This window comes from Gopherus evgoodei, chromosome 7, assembly GCF_007399415.2.
Source record: "Gopherus evgoodei ecotype Sinaloan lineage chromosome 7, rGopEvg1_v1.p, whole genome shotgun sequence".
Taxonomy (NCBI): domain Eukaryota; kingdom Metazoa; phylum Chordata; order Testudines; family Testudinidae; genus Gopherus; species Gopherus evgoodei.
In genome coordinates this window covers 71,696,132-71,719,811 of record NC_044328.1, presented here as the reverse complement: position 1 = coordinate 71,719,811, position 23,680 = coordinate 71,696,132, and the positions used below count along the sequence as shown (strand labels likewise).

The window sequence follows — 23,680 nt, the reverse complement described above, 5'->3', positions numbered from 1 at the left end:
AAGCCATCAGCTTATATTCTTCCTTTTTCTCTTTCTTTTTACTACTTTCCCTTTCTTTCTCCCAGGCAAAATCAGCTACTTCCAACACTGAAGTGACTGACTCACCTCCCCAACCAGGGCGAAACTTTAAGAAGTAATCCCTTACAGGGGGCACCGACTGATTCACAAAAAATGAAATAAGAGTAGGGTGGTCTGCTTCTCTCTCAGGATCCATCTGAGTGAACATTCGGGCCCCCTCCAATAGCCTCGACCAGAACTTTCTGGGCGGCTCATCAGATTCCTGCCGAATCTGCATGAACTTAGCCTGATTAGGCGAGCGGCGAGCCATTTCCTTGAGTCTCTCTAACAATCGCTCTCTATCTGTTCGCAGCTGAGTCAGCCTTAGCTGAGTCCAGTCTAGGGGATTCCAGCCAGCGGCCAGATCCCGCCTATCCATCCAAGTAAGATTAGCTGCATTGCTATCTCCCCATGTCCTTTCTGCCATCCACAATCTACTACGTTCTTCTCCGGTCAAAACTCTACTTAACAACTGATCCACATCCGTATAAGTAGGATTATAACTTAAAAACAATCTTTCTAGAAGTTCTATGATCTTTCGGGGATTTTCCCCAAAAGACCCTGACAACTGTCCCCACTCTTTCAAATCCCATTCTAGCCATCCTTTATATTCCACAATACTAGCATGTTGCAATCGTCCATCATTGCCCATATAAGGTTGATCGTGCACCTGTAAAGGCATCTCTCTAACTATACTTTTATTATTCGCAAGAGATTTGACGGAGACATCCTCTGGGCTATCCTCGGGGGGGGGGGGCATGCACCCTGCTGTACCTGCTTGGACCTAAGCCTAGTAACTACTCCTCCCGAGGTTTGCCCCTCCAATTCCTCCTCATCCTTCTGCACAAATTCCAATCTGGGATCCTGCAGATTCCCCTCTGCTACAAGGAGAGAGTCCCCTTGCGGAGGAATAGGGGCAGGTGCAGAGGGGACCAGCTGACGAGTCAAAACACGCCGTGGTCTACACCCTTCATCGAAATAACCTGGAGGGGGTTCACTCTCGGGAGAGTACCTGACTGCCATAATTTTTAAAGATTTCCACAGCTCTGCTGCTGTGTCCCAACAAAACCAGTAACATAACTGTCCCGGATGGTCTTTTTCGATCTGGCTCTTTACTCCTCTTAAGGCAGCCTGCTCGAAAGAGCCATACGAAGGCCACCTCATCTCCGAGTCGGCCAATACCGCGGTATACCCAGTCCAATTCCTTACACATAGTGTGTACAACTTCTTCCTAGACATTCCTGTCTGTACTGGGAGTTTCCCTTCGTTCCATAACTTATTTACAATCCCCAACGGACTCTCAAGAGGCACGCTAGTCCCTTGACCCATGGTGTCTGACAGGAGCCCTCCAACTGGCGTTTACCCTGCTGTCCAATACACGACCCCTCAATATTGAATTGGCTAGGAGAAATCTCCTGTGGCGCCTTGCCAATTCATATATGAGTGGTCTGACCACTGGACAGAGGTACCGCACCAGAAGGAATCCCGGACGAGCCCCCAAATTGTTAGGTAATAAAGCAAGTCCTCACTCACCTCTCCAACACCCAAGCTCGTGCGGAGTTGGAATTTTGGGCACACAATTCTGTCAGAGACCAGACACTAATGCGTTGATCAACGGGCTCACACTACCCCAAAAGCTTTAGAATAAGTGTGGCGCCTTTATTAGGGGTGAGCATCAATATTTATACACAGAAGTAAACAAAGTGATTAATAAAAGATAATGGTCATGCATAATCAATCAAGATTTTACAGGAAGAGCAAGTTTAACAAGTAAATGCATAGAGATAAAGGCTAATGGCTACTTGAGGAAGGGGGTGTCATGAGTAGTTTGCAGGTCAGTGCTTTGTTCAAAAAAAGGTTCAGAAAGGATTATGCAGAGACGGCCAGTCTGGGTGTTTTTTGGCTCCAAAGTTCACCAAAAGTTTAGACCCAACAGCTCCAATGCCCCCACCAGCTAGCTGCAACAGGCTACTTTTCCTGCAAGCAGTGGACAAAGCAGGCAGTTAGAAGGGAGCACTGCACAATTTTAAACAAGCATGTTCTTGAATTGATCAGCAACATAATAACAAAACAATGTTAACTGGCAGACGTTTTGGAGCATACCCTCTTCCTCAGATGCATGTACCTGCTCCTGGAAATTTCCATTACATGCATCTGAGGAAGTGGGTATTCACCCACGAAAGCTCATGCTCCAAAACCTCTGTTAGTCTATAAGGTGCCACAGGATTCTAACACGGCTACCCCTCTGATACTTGAATGTTAACTGGGACGACTTTAAGTGAGGAGTCACTGTATATATGCGCTTATAATAGAGCATTAACTATTGTAACCACCAGACAGCGGAAACTCTCTGAACCTGTAATTCATGGTATTTAGGGCTTGGCTACTGAAGAAACAGTGCACCATTTACAATGTGGATGACATTGCTAAACTGCTTACCCAAATACAAGCCAAAATTAATCAGCTAATTGCAGAGAACAATATAAAGGCAAGGAAAAAGCAAATTGGTAAAGAAATGTTGAATGTTGTGGCATATAAACAAGTCTGGGGTTTTCTAGGCAAAACAATTGTATTTTAGTAGGCCCAAAATGATTGGTGGACGTGCAGGAAAACAGAACCCAGCTGTAGAGTCAGCAGGACACTGTGATAACCATACAGAGTGGCATGGGGAGTTTGCAAATATTAAGAAATTAAAATTTAAAATTAACTCAATAATTGATGGATTAGGTCAAGCCATTAAAACAAAGGGGAAGTGATCAAGGTTGTTAAAACAGCACATCTATCCGGATCATACGAGTGGAAAAAGGAATTCATACCACTGGAAAAAAATATATGCAGTTTGCAAAGTTAGAAGGTCCTGGACCCTGGGAACCACATGAAATTAATAACTTGACTGTGCCAGTTATGATTGCTATTCCCAGATGGACAGGGTGTCCTAAAGAATTGGTATTTATTAACAGTATGGGACCAATAGAGAATGGTACCTATAAACAGCATTATCCACTGTGGAGACAGCAACACAAGGAGGAGATGAAATAAACACAGATTGCTGTAAAAGAATCAAGCACAGATGGTTCTGTGACTGTTCGGCCCAAATGAACCTGACCACAAGCAAGGGAGGTTAGGCCTAACAAGTCATTAAAGAGAGAATGCGGGAGGTGGTACGGCTCCGGTACGCAGTATGTGCTCTGGGATATCACAGCTTTTCAGTGGGGACCATCACCATGCTGGGGGAGCCTGGATGAGTTTTGTCTAAACCTCACCTCTCTGACTCAGAATGGGACCCATGCTCTATGGCCAAGTGTAAAGATAAAGGAGAATGTGACAGAGGCCGTGACAGACAACGCTGATTGGGAGCCACTGGTGACCAATCTCTTTGCACCCATAGGACCCCTGTCCATTAACACCACTAATTTGGTACGAAGAGTGCAGAGATGAGGTAAAGAGGAAGTTGAATCATGGACAGCGCATGCTGCACAGGGATTGGTTCCTGCAATGTGTGATGCAATGCACAGAACGACAATGAGATGCGTAATGTATACAAAGGGAGAAGGTTTCTGTATAACTCTGGAGCTGTGATGTACTCTGCACATACTATTCAAAACAATTTTGTTTAGTATCAAATTACCAATATTGAATCCTGACAGCAATATCTGATAAACTGGTTACTGTCCATTCAGTAAGTTATCTGGAAAACAGCATCTACAAGAAGCAACTGGATCTACATCAACTACTGGAGTATCACAGAGCAATACAACCTAAAGAGCACCACGCCCAGCTTGTTATGCCAGGAAAGTTGTTGACATCGCAACTCCAGTGCGTGGCCAATCCAATGGAAGAGAGAAACTTCCTAGATGGTGGCAACCAGCAGTAAGGGCAATCTATAACCTGGATGTAGAGTACCATGTAATAACTAATTATAAAAATATATATACGAAGGCCTCAGTTGTGATGTCACTATTGCAAATTCCTGTTTTACTCCTTATGTACAAAAAACTGTAGATTATATTGTAATAGTGCCTATCCCAGTTTTGAAAAATGAATTTAAAACTATTCTCTCTCAAACCAAGTCCCAGACCTAACACTCCCAGGGCCACAATATGGAACTAAGAACATTTGGAAAAAGAAAACTGTCTACAGATCATACAAGGGAACATGCAGACCATTAGACATCTGGGGCATGAATGTATGGATAGGTAAAGCAAAACAGCCAAGAAACAGTGCATACAATCACTGGCTCATTTTCAATCCATGCATTATGTTTTTCCACGATGATGGGTAAACAAAAAGCAGGGGAATGTGGCAGAGAGAGCCTGGAGCACTAGTACAAGATCTGAGGCCAGAACCAGAGGTCATGAATTAAAGTTAGGCCAACTATCAGAGTAGATGTTTATAAGTTTATGAATTTGGTAGAGTTGTTGCTAGCATATTAGGTATTAGATAGTTAGTAAATACAGTAAAATCTCAGAGTTACGGACACCAGAGTTATGAACTGACCAGTCATCCACACTCTTCACTTGGAACCAGCAGAATGCAATCAGGGAGCAGCAGAGGAAAAAAGCAAATACAGTACAGTACTGTGTTAAATGTAAACTACTTCAAAAAAAATAAGGGGAAAGTTTAAAAAAAATGGACAAGGTAAGGAAACTGTTTCTGTGCTTGTTTCATTTAAATTAAGATAGTTAAAAGCAGCATTTTTCTTCTGCATAGTAGCTTCAAAGCTCTATTAGGTCAATGTTCAGCTGTAAACTTTTGAAAGAACAACCACAACGTTTTGTTCAGGGAGACAAACAATCTCCATTCCCGAGGTGTTCATAACTTCTACTGTACATTTCAAGGTTAGTACAGATACATCCCAATCTAGTGCAAGATACGATGGTTTAACAGAATGATTAATAGGGATGTTTTGAGCAATATAAACAAAGGGAGGTAACAAACAGATGTCAAAAAATACATAAAGGTAGGATGTAAGCTGTATAGTCCAGTTGTTTGCCTCAGCCTATAAATGTCAGGATACTTTCCCTTAAGCCTTTGTCTAACCTACAGGGCAGTGGAAGGTCCTGCTGCTAACTGATCTTAGTCCCTTGTACCAAGCATACATGTGTTAGCGTAATTGTAGACACTGTTCCAGGGAACAAATACCACACTTCGCTGACAACAAACTTCCTCTGGGCGGGGAGTGAGTGGGCAGGGCCAGGGAATGAGCAGAGCCTTGACTCCAATCCCCCAGCCTCAGTTCATTGACTTGCAGAGCTGAGCCAGCATGGTGAGAGGGGACTGTAACCTGCTACTGATAAAGCCTCGCAGAGTCATTGCTCCCGCCTTGGTCTGTGCCTCGAGTGGTACAATTACATTTCACCCTTATTCAGGGCAGATTGCAAAGTGACAATCTACTTCGTAGACTGTAAACTCTGTGGGAAAGGGATCATCTCCCTTGTGTCATCCGTAGAAGGCAGAGCACTCAGATATTAAACGGCCACCTATCCGAGCCTTCTGACTCAGCCATATCAGATATACCAAAGGTCTCCCCTGAGACTGCCTCTGAGCAGGAGAACAGGAGGAAGAAAACATTGCAGAGAACTGCCCCCCAACTTCACTTGTGTAAAGGCCAATCACAGACATGGTCCTAGCACTGAATGAATGGCAGGACTCCTCCATCCAACCTATCACTACCACTGGTATCAGCTACTTCAGTGGGGGAAGGACTGGAGCCTGTCCATCCCAGGAGAAATTCTGTCTAAGTCAGCACAGCCCCTCTGCACTCCCCTAATGTCATCTGTGGCCTTACCCACAATCCAGCCCTTTGAGCTGAGATCCCAGATTCCGAAAAGGCTAAAGGGAAATGACTTTCAGAAGTATTTCATGCATGAGTTTCCTAAATACTATTCCATTATTAGGAACTGTGACAGCAGTAACCCTGTATTCAGCCCTTGCACGCTATTGTGGTAATCTTTGTACAAGGAACACCATATGAGGTATCATTTGGAAACTCATAATCTGCTGGTCATTAATGTTCTAGTAAAATATGTGTAGCAACACTGTATGTAAACTTATAAGATCCCACTGTATGGTTTCACTAAAACACATTCCAAGCCTGTGGAGTGGCCAAACTAGTTCCTCCAAGACAAAGGACAAGCTGACACCTCAGCCAGGTGTAAACAAGGTCAATGGGCCACTACCTGCTAAGTAGCTATTCATTGGCAGGAAAAGGGGCATGGGCAAGACATCCACATTTTATCAAAGAAACAGCAGGGGCTCCTGTTCACACAGTCTTCCTAGTGCCATGCTCCCCGCTAGAGATGCTTCTCAAATGGAGGACTGGACTACAAAAAGAAGGGGCAGACACCCCAATGGCCCCCCACCTCCTCCACTCTCTCACTGTCCATTGATTCACTGAACCAGAAGGAACAAAGGAAGCAGCCATTACAAAGAAGGCATTCTGGCTAACCAGTGCAGCCAGTAAGATTGTTGAGAACATGTGAGAAAAACATGGTTTTGAATTTAATGTAGCTTGTTAAGTCAGGCACTAGTTGCATTTTATTTCTGTTTTTCTTGTAACCATTTCTAATTTTTCTACTGCATTACTTGTATTCACTTAAAATCTATCCCTGTAGTTAATAAACTTGTTTGTTTTATCTAATCCAGCATGTTTGAACTGAAGTGTCTGGGAAATTTCATTTGAGGCAATAAAATTTTTGCATATCGTTTCTATTAATAAAACAATGGACTTTATATGAGCTTGTATTGTCCAGGAGAGAGATGGGCAGTACAAGATGTACGTTTCTGGAGAAAATCTGGGACTGGGTGAATGTGGGAGTCACCTTGTAGTATAATTCAGGCTGGTAAAAGTTTGGGTGTTACTGGCAGGCTGCAAGTGCAAACAGCCATAGCTGGGTGTGACTTACATGCTGGAGGCTGATTGTGAGCAGTCCAGAAGTGGAGGCAACAACAGCAACGCAGTGTAAAGGGCACGCCAGGTTAGAGAGCAGGGGTGACACAGCTACTCACTAGACTAGATTGTACACTTGGTATGTCACAGGAACAGATTATCCCCAATTCTAATTTTTAGACAAAGTGCCTTCTTCCATTACAATTAGCCATCATTATAAATGCATTTTCTGTTGATCACTACAGAATGTATATCCTACATATCTGAAAAAACAAAACCACACAAATTCAAATTTACCAAAGACCGTAATCCATTGCATACCATACCTTTGAGATGTTACTGGAATGGCTCACAGAATGTCCCAAAGCCTTCTCATTCTGAAAGAGAACAGAAAAGGATCATTGGAGTAACAGAGAGCTGATGGGTGGAGGTGTTAAACCAGATATTAACAGTCAAATAAACAGATGAAATACCAGAACAAATATTTATAGTATTTTGCTCCTATTGGAGTCAATCTGAGTTTTGCCACAAACTCCTGTGGAAGTATGATTGGGCCCTTTCATCTCTGTAATGGCTATATTACCACACAGAACTCAACTAGAAAAGACTTGCATGAACTGGGGAATATTAAGATAGTGCCCTCATGTTCTGAGTCAATATTGCAAAACCATTTTTCTGTATTGCAGTTATTTTGGAAATGAATCCCACCCCTCTTATCTGCTGAGAAATTATAATCACTCCAGGAGAAATTCTACAGTCCTTACTCAGGAAAAGGTTTCCAGTTATATCACAAAACACTGCTGAATAAATTACATCCATGTCATTTCATAATACAGATGCTCCCCGACTTACGCAAGCCTTCCGTTCTGGAATGCCTTGCGTAACTCGAATTTTGCAAAAGTTGGAAACGTATCTCCGACCATTATAAACACACACACACACACACAAAACAAAACCAAAAAAAAACCTGCAACCCCCCCACATCTTCCTATTTCTATCTAACAGAACTTTTTCCGGAAGCTCGGATTTGCGTACGTCAGGTTTATGTAACTCAGGGAGCGTCTGTACAAAATACCACGTAACTGCCTTTTCTTGAGGAACACTGAGCATTATCACACTGGAAACACTATATGTATGTAGTGTTGTTGTAGCCATGCTGGTCCCAGGATATTAGAGAGACAAGAGGGATGAGGTAATATCTTTTATTGGACCAACTGCTGTTGGTGACAGACAAGCTTCCGAGTTACACAGAGCTGGAAACACCATGACAGCTGGAGTTGCAGAAGATCTGCTGATTCTGTTCAGTCATGTAACTGAAATTAATCAGGTGCTGTATTTGTTTCCACAAGTATCCATACAGTTGTATCCAGTAAAGAATACATTATGCAGCCTCTTTATCTCTCTCACCTGCCAGTCTGACCTTTAGGTATTTATATTGTGCTCATCACCTTTGTTAGCTGAGCACCTCTGAGTTCCACCTATCCATTCCACTTTCTACATGTAATGTGATTTAGTCGTGAGTGTGATCAGGCATGTCCGTTCCAATGCTGAGAGACTGTGAAAGCAGCTTATCTGGCAAGGAAGTTGCTTGCTTGTTCTGGATGGAATCCAAGAGGGACATTTTTCTTTTAGAAAAATACCAGACATAAGGACAATCCACAAGGTTTAGATGCAAATCAGGATCCAACTTCCTCAAGCTTTGGGGTGGTCAGATCTGGTGCTTTGGTTTGAGACTAGCCCTCAAAATATATGGCACCTTTATCAGCCGTTTCCATAACAACTGGTCCTGTGCGAGAGCTGCCAAAAACATGCCCTTCTGTTTGACACCTTAGGGACCAAACTGTTTCACTTTCCTTATGTGGCTCTTTACTCTCTAAGAGACACATTTTATATCCTACAAAAGGGACTCTGACAGGAAATATGACACCAAACAGCACTGATGATGGCCACTGAGGCAGCTGGGAGATTAAATACTATGCCCAAGAGAAAGGGTAAAACTAAATATATAAATACATAAATCAGGTCGATTTCAGTACTCATAGATCAGTTTAGACATGAAATCTACATGCATGTTATGGTGGGTGCTGGTTGTGATTGGCTACAATTAAGGTGACAATTAACGACTAATTCCACGTCAAGCCAGTGTAAAGCCAGGTTAGTCCTTCAGCAGGTGCGGATTACAGGTCTGCATTAACCTCACACTTTAACATTATCATGTTTCAGGAGGCTTGTTTCATGAGCACAAACCTAGCACTGGTCAAAAGCTCTGTGCAGGGAGATGGGAAGGACGAGCAGGCAACAAGATTTCATCAGTGAGGGCTGAGCTGCATTTAAATACCAGCAGCTGTTTCTTCCCTCCTTCTATCCAGCTGGAATGTGCCAGGGAGACAACAACTGACTCTTCTTCCATGCTCTCCATAGTCAGTGAGACATGCCTGTTTGGCAGGGGAGGAGTTGAGGGAAGCAGTGAGCAGGAAGAGGCAGCTGCTTGGTTACCATAGCGCTTGCAAATACAGAGCACAGTATTCAGCTCCCCCAGATCTGCATGTTATTCCATGTAGCAGTTAGAACACCAGGAAGGAGGAGCTATTTCTTGTGCATGGCAATAAACATTCTTTCAATGAAGTGCCAATCAGTGTGCCACTGAGATCTTGTACAAGGCAACTGACGGTCAAATTTAAAATCAGCAGGGGCCAAATACAGCCCTGGAGTAACTGGGCCTAAATCACCATTGACTGTGCTGGTTGAAACTGGTTTTAGAGTTGGAGAAGTATTTTTATTACATACAAATTAGTGTTCCTGGCAAGTCTGGAACAGGAAGAAGAACAAGCAGCCAATGAGAGAGGACAGACACTGGGGGCATTTGAGAAGTTAATCTTGGATTGTGCTACTGCAAGAAAGTACTGCATTATGTGGCTGAGTATCCAATCTCATCACCACATCAAACAGAAATGTGACTACAGCAACAGAGAAACTTCGCTGACACTAGAGATGGCAGAGGAAGGAAGAATGATGCTGCAAGGTTGGAGGGCACGCTCACAAGCTCTGCTGAAGAGAAAATGGCACAGGCCTGTGAGCATGGTGAAAGCTACATAACCCGTGGGGTTACACTCACTTCCCTCTCTAGCGATGGGGTGGGAGGTGAAGTAAAGGAAGATCATGTGGGTTAGGGAGAGAGACTGTGAGGGAGCGTCTGCCTGGGGCATACAATACATAACTCCATGCCACTGAGAGCCTGAAAATTAGGGCTTGGATTTCAAACGCCTTAAAGACAAAATGAAATGATCAAAGTTTCTTCATGCTAACTCTGTGCTCCCCAACCCTCCTCCAAACACCTCTATACCTTCAGCAGGTTCCAAGTTAGGAATCATTACTGAATACACAGGCATGTCTGTGTTAAAAAGGGAGACAAGGCGGGTCGGGTACCTTTTATTGGACCAGCTTCTGTTGGTGAGAGAGTCAAGTTTTTGAGCTACACAGAGCTCTTCTTCAGGTGTGTTGAAAAGGACAGGTTGAAATTAGTAAGAATGAATGGGATGAAGTACAGGAGCCATATGTGCACAATGTGATAAATGATGCAGAGAAAAATCTGCTCTAACCCACACCAAAGAAACTAAAATTGCTGCTGAATTCTTGGGATTGTGATTTTATCTGCTGGATGCTCTGAGCAGCTGAGACACAGCTGCTCACATTATCTTTACTGATGTATTGTTAGAGATCATACCTATAAAGGGCTTCAACCACTCAGACTAACCAGTACAATCAGTACTGTTATTTCAAAAGGATCATCCTGTAATTAAAAATAATCCAGAAAACCCTCTTGGGTGAATAATTCCTTATGAAATATTGAATGGGAATATTTATCTTCTTCATGTAACATCACCCCTCCTCCGCAAAAATATTCATGTATGGTACTTCTAGTGCACTCTTCTCCACTACATAGTCACCACATATGCACCTACACCTCCAGTGTTAGCTCCTGAGCACACACCCACTTTAGTTGGAATATCACTGTAATGCTAGGCGGTCTTGAGATAAGCACACTGAATCAGAGAGAGACTTTTGATGCAACTGCTGCACGTCAGTTTACGTACACACAGAGATCTTTAGACCATCTCAGTGTGTTAGAGCTCGTTTCACAAAGAACAACTTGCACTTCACCACATGGAACTTAGCAGAATTGTGAATGTTCAAGTAACGGCTTGGTGAGAAGAAACTCCAGCATTCTCTCCTCCCTTTATCCCCCGAAAAGATTTGGATCACTAAACAGCAACAGAAACGCCTCTAAATAAGAGAGTTCATAACACTAGCTGTTCTGTTTGGTTTTCTTTGCCAAATAAAATGATAACAATCTAATCATGAAGGAAAAGCACAGCAGTCACCATTAGAGAGCCGGTGTTTACCACACAGTGGTATATGAAAGAACTGCTGGGTTTCTCCATCATTAAAATGGGAAATAGCTGTGATACCACAGAAATAGCTGTTGGTGAAGGCTGACTTTAAATGGCAACCACTGTAGCTGAGAGGGGAAAATAAATGTTAAGTAGATAATAATGAGTTACAAGGGAATTAAAATAATAAAGGATCACTCTGTTCCGAACAAAGACATCCTCTGATTGTACATTCATCTTTGAATCATTTGGGTTGTTCACAGATTAAAACTGTGACCAGCGAGAAGACTAAGATGATATCCAGTCAACATTATCATGTAGAAAGAACGCGTTAGAGTGACTTTTTCAGAGCCCTTTCCTCATGCAGCAAGACATGCTCCAGTCTGGTGATTACATCTCTAAGGCAGGAAGAGCATTAGGTCAGGCAAATACAGCATCTGCCGATTGTTCACTGTATAATTACCACTCACTAAGGAGCATGCAGTTTTTTTCTGGCTCAGGTCAGCCCTTCCATGTAGGATAACGGACTCCTGCCTTTTGAAATTCATCCCAAAATGAGCTACTCTTGCTCATTTCACTCCATGAATCACAGACTTGGTGCCTTTCTTCCCATTTGCTTGACTCACAAGCCCACTGTCAAAATCAGGGTGTCACAGTATTTCTCAGTTTCCCTACTGTAACAAATCCATGGAACGTGTACACACACACACACACAAAATCAGGACTAGAACTCTGGTCCCTTAGCTCCCCAAACCCCAGCCTTGAATGCTAGAGCCAGAAATCTCCTGCTGCTGATGGCAAAAGTAAGCCAGTCACTAGGGGGGGCAACTCTTGCTCACTGATACAAACAAAGCCAATATGCCACACTGTCCTCTTTCCAAATTCCACCATTTCCTTAGCACAGCAGCTGAGCAGACTAAAGCAACAGGACAAGGTGAGCGAGGTAGTATATTTTATTGGACCAGCTTCTGTTGGGGAGAGAGACAAGCTTTGCAGCTTATACACATTCTTTTTTCAGGTCTAGATGCTTCTTCAGAGCCATTTACATGGAACAAGTGCTAAAACAACAACAACAAAAAACAAATCTCATGGCTCATAAGAACAGCCATACTGGGGTCAGTTCAAAGGTCCATCTAGCCCAGTATCCTGTTTTCCAATAGTGGCCAATGCCAGGTGCCCCAGAGGGAATGAACAGAGCAGGCAATCAACAAGTGATCCATCCCCTGTTACCCATTCCCAGCTTCTGGCAAACAGAGGCTAGGAACATCATCACTGCCTATCCTGGCTAATAGTCATTGTAGTAAGTGAAGGCCCTGATAAAGGCCCAGTATAAGGCCTGAGGCCTGAACTAAAATAATGGCCGAGACTTTGCTAACATAAAGCAAAGTGAAGCTTTAAGCCAGAGGCAGGCCCTGCACACAGAAGCTGGCAAGAAAAGGGCTGATGCTGCAAGAAGATACGTACCTAAAAGGTACTGAACACTAGATATCAGAACATTCACATACTTGCACATTCCACACAGATAACAAGGAACAGGCCGACCCATCCCAATGACAGGGGCAAAAGGGTAACATGATGGATAGAGTTATTTTGATCAAACCAACATGTACAAGGTGAGAGGTGGCACTTTACTATGTAGAGGGGTTGTACCTTACTACGTAGAGGGGCTGCACCTCAATACGTCAGGAGTGATGTGTAACTTGTTTGTACCTGTGTATAAAAATGTATCCCTGGGGCGATGTCTTTGTCTGGCCTAGGGGGCAGTGGAAAGTCCCGCCACTGACTGAGCCAGGTCCATTGCCAAGAGGCACTTTCTCGTAGTATGCCCTGAATTAGGCTAAGAAACCTACAGGGAACTGCAATTGTGTCCGAGATCGCAATAAACCTGGCCAACGTACCTTTGTACCTTACTAGACTCTGTGGTCATTGGGGGTTCTCTTCGGGTCTGCTGTGTCAGCTATCTGCGCAGAGCTGGGGCACCACACAGAGGGAACACACGCACGCAGCCGAGTGATACCAACAAGGAGAGAGCAGAGCAGAGCACCACACTGGTAGTGCTTCTAACGACAACACCTCCTGACAACACTGGTGACCCGGACCGCTGATCTGGTGAGTAAGCGAGCTGTCCACTGTAAGAATCGCAATCTAACATGACAGAAAACCTCGAGCTAGGGAACCCCCTGATCCCCTCCCTTTTAATCCCCACGGATTAAAAAGAAAGTGGGGAAACATGGACTGGCATATATAGAGCGATGGTAGAATCCGAGGCTCTGAAAAATAGTAATAAAAGTAAAAAAGCAAAAATTCTGCAACTACTGTCTATGGCAGTGAGATGGCTGAAACAAGTAATGGAAAAAGCAGGGCAAGTAACAGTAAGAAAGAAAGAGTTAAAAGAATCAAAAGAAGCTACACAGCCCTGGAATGCTCCCACCGCCCTTGCAGGGTGGCAAGCAGCCCAGAGACAACCAGTACAGGAACAAAGTGAAACACTGAAAACAACTGTAAGGAACCTACAAAAAATACATGTGCCGTCCCCTGTTATAAATATTGGTGGTAAACAGCAGGCTTCAGGTAGTTACCCTGTGCCTGAAGAATGGGGACAGAAGTGGAAAGAGGTGGTCCCAGTAAAATTAAAACATGAAACTGGGTCCACTGCATTGCAACCATCACCTTATGATAAAAGCTGGGTTCCAGTTAAACTTATACCGGAACCTAGACTGGTGCCTATCAGAACGGGACAAGTAAGTGCACAGAAGGAAAGAGTAGCAAACAATACTCTCATTGAATTGGTAAATCAAATGAAGGAAAAAATGGAACAGTTCACAGAGCACATTAGGAGACAGGAGCTGCGACTTGATCGCAGGGGAGTGAATAAAAAAGAATTTCAAAGTAAAAAACTAAAATTAAGCGGGTTAACACCTAAAATTGATGCATTAACCCATGGAGCTGCCCAAAAACAGTTAACTGCAGCAAAAAAGGGCACTCCCACTATCCATTTGGCATGCACAGAAAAGCAACAGACACTGGGGGAACAAATTCAGGTTTTACAAGAGCAGGTAACTACTCTCAATCTCCTCTCAGAGCCAAGATAAAAACCAGGGGCGCAATTCCTAACTGTGTAGGTTCCCAATTGCTTTGATCCATGGAACCACACTCCACACTCATATCTAAAAATAGAACCTTCTTTCTCAAATATTTTTACATACCAGTTAAGTTTTGTCTTTTATATGTTTTCTCAGTTTGCTGAACTCGCTGCTGCTGCCTGTGCTTTCAAATACCTTGATAGAGTTAATCTCTCTTGGCTCAGGTCTCGCTACCTATCTAGGTTGCTCTTCGCCTGCCCCCCCTTTTTCCCCCCGCCTCTCTTCACTTCTACTTTTCCTCTTTGTTTTAAAAATGAAAAGTTATAGTTTTTACAAAAACCTCCAAAAGATAAAGCAATAACAACAGAACAAAACAAGGAAAAAAAATAATAAGGTAAAAACTTTAAATCCAGTAAATTAATTATTTTAACCCTTCAGGAATGCAACAGCTGGAATTATTCCTAATTCCTTGAAGATATGGTTGCCAAGCAACAGAAATGCACTCTCTGCTTCTAATCCTAACCACTAACTGATATTTGAAATATGGGCTTTTCTTATTTCCATACAGCAGAGTTTTAAAATAATGTTAAATATAAAGTAATGCAAAATTCCTTGTTACCAAATTAATACATTTGGCAAATATTAATATATTTTTTATCAAATTCAGGCTACAAGTTTTAAATAAGGTAATAACTTGTTTATTCAAATGTTTAACCCTTTTTACTTTTTATTTTTAGTGGAGTTATTTTGTATAGTTATGAATAGAATTCTGGCGCCATTTGTTTTTAATTGTAAGTTTGTCCTGTATGTCCTGTGTGTGTGTCTTGTGTCTATGTTGTGTGTGTCACGTGACAATTTTTTAAAATTATTTTTATTTTTATTTTTATTTTTATTTTTTGTTGCAACAAAAGTCAACTTTATACCCTTTTAAAAAATATATGAGATGTGGTACCACACTATTTTAAAATCACGGTTGGGGTATAATCATAGTATTATTAACACCAATTTTTTGTGCAAAGTTCAAAAAGGTTTTAGTTACAAATATATGTACATATATTTCTGTCTCAACAAATAATGCAATTGCAAACAAAAAGAATTCTCTTATCAACCGCAGTTTTGTTTTTTAAGTTTTTTTTTAAATTGTTATTCAAAGAAAAAATGTAAAGGGAAACCTCAACATTAAGGTAAAGATAATACTAACAAAATGTCAATTTCTTGTTTGGGCTTTTTATAAATGTGTTTGCACTGTTAAATATAGTTATGAGAATGTCATAACCAAAATGTTTTAAAATAACAATTTATGCATAAAGCTAACCAAACAATTTCAACAGGTTTCCACATTTTTAACAAGTTTCCATCTTTGGCTCCCAAACACAGCAAAGCATTTTAAAAGTATACCGTCAAATATCCCCAAAGTATTTGCATGTATCTGTATTTAAAATTTATTTTGGTTTAATGTTATAGTTGGTTTAATTTTATATGCTTTTGTTTTGTTTTGTTATATTCATGGGGAGCAATAATTGTTAAAGTTTGTGCTTCTAAACTGTTAAAAGTAAAATTGGTATCACAAGCAAATTAACTCTAACTCTAAAAAACTTGTTGAAGTTATGTTACTAAAACAAAGTGTTCAGCAAGGGAAAGCAATACCCCTTCTCATGAAAGATTGTGAGCATTTATTTTAGCTGTTAAGCATTACATTTAGTGTTAAATATTCGTAATGCACCCCAAATGAAAATGAATGTCTATACAACAATTGCAAAAGTATAGCTTGTGTTATAAAAGGCTCGGTCCCTATTACATTGTTCTTATTACATTGTAAACAAACTAGCCACAGTAAAGCTGCCCAGTGGAAAGCTGCCCAATGGAAAGCTGCCCAGTAAAGCTGACCAGGTGGTGACAACCAGCCTTAAGGATAACCTATAATATGAATGGACAGTACTGTGTAGTAACTAATTACAATATATTTATATATATAAAGGCCTCAGTGGTAGTGTCACTACTCCAAATTTCTGTTTTATTTTTCATATACATTGATGGACCTATCCTCCATGAACTTATCTAGTTCTTTATTTTAACCCTGTTATAGTCTTGGCCTTCACAACATCCTCTGGCAAGGAGTTCCACAGGTGGAGGCTCACCTCAGCAAGCCTCTAATGGGTACAAAGATGAAGCATAACATGATGATAATTCAGAAAAGTAATCCATAATTATGGCGAAGCAAGCATCATCACTCAAACCCCTCAAAAAAAAACCAACCCCACACTCAAAAGAGTGATTTGATGGTAATACCAGTGCCCACCATGATGGGACACCAGCTAATAGAAGCAACAGGCTTGATTGTGCTCTCACAGTGGTACTAGGATTATGTAACTCCATTAACTTCTGTGGAATTACTCCAGATTTACATGAGTGTGAGTGAAAGAAGAATCAGGCCCATGGAAGACAGCATGGTTCCCTGGTTAAGGCTTTGGATGGGGAATCAGGAGTCGTGGGGTCTATTCTTGGCTGAGCTACTAACCTGCTCTCTGTTCCTGTTTCCCCTCCTGCTCTTCATCTATCTTGTCTATTTACTGTGTCAGCACTCTTGAGTTGGTGTCTCTCTCACTGTTTATACATTGCCTAGGATGATGATTACAACCTAGGACAACCTGATCCTGGCCGGGGTCTTTAGATGCTACAGTAACACAAAAGCTAATATTATAATAATCAGGCTCATTCCAGTCACGGAGGAAGGATAATTGCAGGAGGGCTGCTGGGTGACAACATATGCAGTATAGCAGTAGCTGCTGCTATTGTGTAATAAGGAGTTGCAGAGTTCCCCGCAATGCACTGACTCCCTAGTGCAGGGGTGGCCAACCTGAGCCTGAGAAGGAGCGAGAATTTACCAATGCACATTGCCGAAGAGCCACAGTAATACATAAGCAGCCTCCCATGAGCTCTCCCCGCAACCGGCAGCCTTGCCGATCAGCACTGCAGGCTCAGGGATGGGGGCGGGACGGGGTAGTGTGGGGGCAGTGAGCACCCCCTGGCACATTGGAAAGTTGGCACCTGTAGCTCCAGCCCCGGAGTCAGTGCCTATACAAGAAGCCGCATATTAACTTCTGAAAAGCTGCATGTGGCTCCAGAGCCACAGGTTGGCCACTCCTCCCCTAGTGCTTGTTCTCAGAAAGCCTGATTCTCCTCAGAGTTACACTGGCATGAATCAGGAAGTCACAAAAAACACACTTGTGTGAAATCAGTAAGTCAGAGGAGAATGGGATTCAGAGAGCACAAGCACCACAAGTCTGGCTGCTCCCCATTCAGTGCACAAGGAGTAGGAAGGAAAGACTTCCTGCACCATCTCCCTTGCTTTATGCATCAACACAAGAGGCGCCTGAGCACACAACCATTTGTCTTTGCACTTGAGTGACCCTCCAGGTTAAGTCACTGGAAGTCTGCAGACTTGGGCGCTAAGATAGATTCTGGGCCTTAAAATTAACCCAGATTCATCGCCACTCCATGCTGCAGGACTTTCCCTACAGAAGCAGGTCCAAAAGGAGGCAAATGCACAAAGTATTGGGAGAATGCCACATTCACTTGCTCATAGGGACTATCCTTTAGGTCATGGGTCAGCAACCTTTCAGAAGTGGTGTGCCAAGTCTTCATTTATTCACTTTAATTTAAGGTTTTGCATGCTGGTAATACATTTTAATGGTTTTTAGAAGGTCTCTCTCTATAAGTCTCTATATTATATAACCAAACTAGTGTTGTATTGTAAAATAAACAAGGTTCTCAAAATGTTTAAGAAGCTTCATGTAAAATTGAATTAAAATGATCTTACGCCGCCAGCCCGCTCAGCCCACTGCTGGGCTGGGGTTCTGTTCACCTAGGCTGGCGGCGGGCTGTGCGGGGCCTGCAGCCGGGACCCTGGCTGACAAGAGTCCGGCAGCCAGAAGCCCAAACCAGCAGCAGGCTGCGTGGGGCCGGCGGCCGGGACCCCTGATCGGCAGTCGGCTGAGCGGCTCAGCCCACTGCCTCTCAGGGGTTCCATCTGCTGGCTCCTGCCACGCTCAGCCTGCTGCCGGTCTGGGGTCCCGGCCCTGCCCACATACAGTGGGTACCTACCTTCTCCCTGGTTCTGGCCATTCTCTTCCTCTCTCTGCACTGAGCTGAGGGTGGGAGTGCACTGAGCACAGGGCTGGGGGTGAAGGGTCTGGCCAGGAGATAGAATGAGGGAGGGGGCTCATGGTTGGGGCAGGAGGTTTGGGTGTGGGGGCACTTACCTGGGCAGCTCCCGTTTGGTGCTCAGGGTGGGGGTGGGGATGTAGGGGGGTGCAGGAGCTCCCGTTTGGTGCTCAGCGTAGGGGTGGGGATGGAGGAGGGTGCAAGAGTCAGGATGTCAGGGGTGCATGGGGTGTGGGGGGGGCTGGGAATGTGGGGGGTGCAAGCCTCAGGGCAGAGGGCTGGGAGCATGTGAGGGGGGTGCAGGTGTCAGGGAGCCGGGGGCTGGACGTATGTGGAGGTGCCAGATTCAGAGCTGGGGTCATGGAGGAGGGGCAAAAGAGTCAAGTAGAGGGCTGGGTGTGTATGAGGGGAGTACAGGGCTCAGGGCACGGGCCTGGGGTGTGTGTGGGGCACAAGGCTCAAGGCACGGGCCTGGAGAGTGTGCGGGGCTGCAGGGCTCAGGGCAGAGGGCTGGGTGTGTGTGAGGAGGGGATCAGGGCTCAGGACAGAGGGCTGGGTGTGTATAGGGGGGTCAGGGCAGAGGGCTGGGTGTGTGTGTGGGGGACTCGGCAGAGGGCTCCCCTATTCCTGTGGCCGAGTCGGCTCACCTACTCGGGGCCCTGTGGCACACCACATGAGCGCAACTAATGCCCTAGCGAGAGAGTCCCCTCTGGCTCTGTCTGGAGGAGCTGCTCTGGGCAGCGCATGACCCTGCAGCATGTGAGCTTCTCACCTCAGGGCTCTCTGGCCACCACCGATTCCCGCTCGCCCAAACCTGCTATGCGCTCAGTGCCGCCCGGCCACGGGACTCTCCGCTCCTCCCAGCTCACAAACAGCAGGTACCGATCCATGGCTGCGGCCGGGCGCCTCCTCTCGGGGATGCTCAGCAGCCGGCACTGATGCCGCCGCCGGCCTCTCCCGCCTCCGCTTCCTGCCACTAGGAGTCAGGACCGGGTCCAGCAATGAACCCGCTCCCCCAGTGCGCCGCCAATCCGCCATGGCCAGCTATACCAAAGCAGTCCAGGTGAACAGACCCCTCCGTGCCTTCAAGCAGGGCTCCTTGCCGGGTGAGGGGATGCGGGAGCCCACGGGCAGGCCACTGAGGCAGCTCTTCTCTCGGGGGGCATGGGCTCTGTCCTTCACTGGCTGTCTCCCCTCGGGACTCCGGCAGGCAGCAGCATGCCATTAAAAATCAGCTCCCATGCCATAGGTTGCCAAACCCCTGCTTTAGGTATTACGTGTATGTAATTTTAAAATAACTATTTTCTTTACTACCAACCTATCTCCTCTTTTCACTCAGACCCTATACTATATGGGGATTGAATTGCAGGTCAGATTCATGTGCATGGTGCGATTTTTACCCTTCTTTGCTGGGAGAGGGGAGAGGAACTCACTTGGCAAAAGGGAAGGTGGAAGTCCTGCCACTGCCACCCCCAGCGATTCTACTTGGAGAAAACAACTTTAAGATTTAGCTGGAACTCCACAGCAGCCCTCCCATCGCGGCTGCTCAGAACAAGTACTGAATCAGTACATCTCCTGGCCAGTAGTCCTCGCCCTCTCTGGGCAACTCCATATAGTTCTGGCCAGTCAACAGCTAGCTCCAGGCCTGCTCAGGTGAATCTAATGTGGTGTCTTTCTCCATGTGTTCATGTGAGAACACTGTCAGATCTCAATAGACAACTAACAATAATACACCTCTACCCCGATATAGCGCGACCCGATATAACACGAATTCGGATATAATGCGGTAAAGCAGCGCTCCAGGGGGGTAGGGCTGCGCGCTCCAGCGGATCAAATCAAGTTTGAGATAACGCGGTTTCACCTATAACGCGGTAAGGTTTTTTGGCTTCCGAGGATAGTGTTATATTGCGGTAGAGGTGTATGTAGACTGTTCGTACCATACTCCTGAACTTATGGCATCACAGTTCCTTCCATCACATGATTGGGATGAAAATGGAGTAGGCTCCTCAATGCAGGACCAACCAGATGAAAACAGGCCTGCATGGAAGAAATGCTCTGAATAATAATTAATTAGTAACAGAGCTGGGGAATAACTCAAGATTATACTAAAAAACAACTGCTTCATTTCAATGTTCTTTTTACAGCTGTGCCCCAGTGTCAAAGTTACACTTTAAAAGATTCCCACAAGGCAATTATTTGTTAAAAGCAATCACTTCCATATATTGCCTTACTAATGCCTAGACCCAAAAGGGCTGAGATAACTAGTTCTGGAACAGCCTTGATACAGAAAGGCCTAACTGGGGTTTTACATCCGAAATCATAATGTCATGTTAATACAGTTATGTGTATTTAGGTTTCTTTTTATAATGTCATCTTAAGCATTGACATTTCATCTGACTGCTACAGCCTCAGCAGTAATCTGCACAGACAGTGTTTGGAGAAAGTCCTCTACCTAAACATTTTCTTTCTAAAAAAAAAGATTTTCCAAAAGCATCCAAATAAATAATATATCCCATTTGTGCAGCAGTTTTCATCCTTAGATCTCAGTGTTTTTTTACGAAGTAGGTTACCCTAGTAACATCAACCCCATTTTGTAAATGAAGAAACCAAGGCACTGGGTAGTTAAATGACCACTCAAGGTCAGGCAGTTTGTATGAGTCAGGAGCAGAACTCAGTTCTCCTCATACAAAGTCCTGTGATCAATCCATTAGATCACAACTATCCCAGAAATGCACCTTACTTACAAAAAAACCCCTGTTGTTACAAATTTTGCAACTGTGATTATGTTTCATATCAAGTATTTCCAGGCAATTATTTAAATCTCACATTACAATCTTATAGCTGAAAAGCAGAAAACAAGACAATACATGCACATGCATCTAATTATCTGATTTAACTCGTGTTGGGGGAAAAGAGATGTGTGCATTATTTTCATTATTTTTGTCAAAGCCAATGAATTCTCCAATTAAGAGAAAAGTTTCCCAGCATTGCCTGAACTAGGATGTTGTGACTTGATAGAATTCAACATTTTATTACTTCAGCAGAAAATAGCACTTTGCATTATGTCTATTGGGCATAGTATTGCTTTTCCAGTCACAGCAGCATCAGAAAGCTCTAATGGGACTAAAGAGCATAGCAGCTGGGTCACAAACCAAGCTGGCTAATATATTATTACCAAGAGCTGCTATTCCAGAGGATGGCCTACTTTGTACCCCCCCCTTTTTTTTTAAGTTGCCTTGATTGTGACATCACAGACTTCAGACTGTAATAACCTCCAATCATTCCAGCAGGGGGAGAGACCAGGAATAGCATACAGGGATGGTTGTAGGCCTAAACTCCTCACCCCCTCCAGAGATTACTGAGAGGGAGCTGTCTTCTTCTGCCTTAAATTGCTAGCTGGGGGTGCTATGTTTCTGACAGAGTGGGATATGTCTGTATCAAACTGTGAACTCCATTTTGTTTTGTGACCTCATTTTTGGACCCTGTCTTCCATTTTGTGTTTGGTGTTGAAAAGCCAACTTAACCTGGACAAGGTCAGTCAATTCCAGATACTGCCCTGCCAGGGAGGGGTGTGGGACACCTCAGAGAAGACCATCAAGAAGAGAGCTATCAAGGATCTTTGAATGACTCTCAAGCACTGACCCTCCTCAGGGGCACTACTCTTTTTTCCATGTGTGACTTGCATCGAGGGGTTTGGAATTTTCCAGCTGAGGTACAAGGCACACAGAGTCATAAAATGGATTTAAGGAGAAAGCATCTCCACTGCCACATACCAGATGATGGGGCTGGAGGGAGACAAGGCATGATGGACTCTACCTAGCCTAAAATGCTGATCAGCTCTTGGACTCACAGAACAGGTGAGATCAGACGGTGGAGGGGAATCTCAGGACTGTTATTTTACAGAAAACTGTAACCATCTAGTGCTTTCTTGAGAGTAACAGTGTCTGTTGGTAAGAAATCCCTTTACTAATCCTGGGTTCCTTGCTCGCCTGCCATGGCATCCATGCTGGGGTTAAGCAAGATGCTCAAAGCTCCCACAATGAAGTGGGAATCTAAGAGAACACACATAAACCACTGGTGCTCGTGAGGGCAGAGGCACTGGTTTTGGGGTGCCAGGTGGCCAGGCTGCAGAGCCCCACATCCCAAAGAAGGCTGGTACCTGTGTGTGCCTTAGAGACCCAGAGTTAGGAACATGGATTTCCACTCCATATGGCTAAATTTAGTGCCTTGCGTGGGGTCAGATAGAGTTAGGAAAAGTGACCCAGCTCTCTCCCGACCCAACTGGGTTTACTCACAAACAACTAGTGTCAGACCAAAGGGGGATTGGGCCAAGCTGTGCCAATGCTGACTACAATAGGCCTCTATTCACCACACCTTTGATCTGCATCCCCCTCACCTTCCCAAAACTATAGTTTCCCTTTAGTTTGCGCTGCTCTACTTTACTGCCAGATAGTGCGCAGGAATTTCAGGTGAAGCTGGGTAACTTGCATGACCCAGATCCCTTTGAGAAACGGTGAGCCTCTGATCTTTTCCCCCTTTTCTGACTGTTCAGCTCAGAACTAGGCATAAACTTCCTGCACGCTGCACTTCAGTTTCAATGATTGTCAGTCTGTTACTTTTCACCATCACTACATTCATTTTAAATTTTAATGTGGGCACATGTATGTGGCTAGTTTATAAAAAGGAACTAAATTGCAAAGACTTGGCATGTGCAAGAAGTTCTGTAGATACTCTTCTTATCTTTCTTCTGCCAGAGAGCCTGCCTGCCTCAACTGGGAGCACTTCTTTATGATGCCACACAGAAAATGAATCCTCCCCTCGGGGAACAAAAAGTATGAACTACAAAGGAGATGACAAAAAATATACTCCTTTATTACAACAGAATCAATATGTGTTAAGCTTACCTGGGTGTTTGGTACAGCACTGCCACTCATAACTTCATGTATTTAACACAGGCAAGAGAGATACAGTGCAGAAGAAGTCAGTAATTATATAAGATTGAAAGGACTGACATATTCTACCTTTTGGAAAGTAATTACATTTAATGTAACCATTGTAATTCTCATGGTACACTACACATGTCAACATGCCAAAGC

At 44.0% G+C, this 23,680-nt stretch overlaps 1 protein-coding gene across 1 annotated transcript in view; it reads right to left on the bottom strand.

Moving 5' to 3' along the window:
- Positions 1-19,427, bottom strand: part of LOC115655590 (cytochrome P450 2H2-like) — a 102,342-nt gene extending 82,915 nt beyond the window's left edge. Inside the window, exons 1-2 of the mRNA XM_030571211.1 lie at positions 19,357-19,427; positions 7,273-7,323 (exon numbers count right to left, since the gene is read on the bottom strand). The gene's annotated coding sequence lies outside the window, so the exon portion shown is untranslated. The remainder of the gene's footprint in view (positions 1-7,272; positions 7,324-19,356) is intronic.
- Between the last annotated feature and the right edge of the window lie 4,253 nt (positions 19,428-23,680).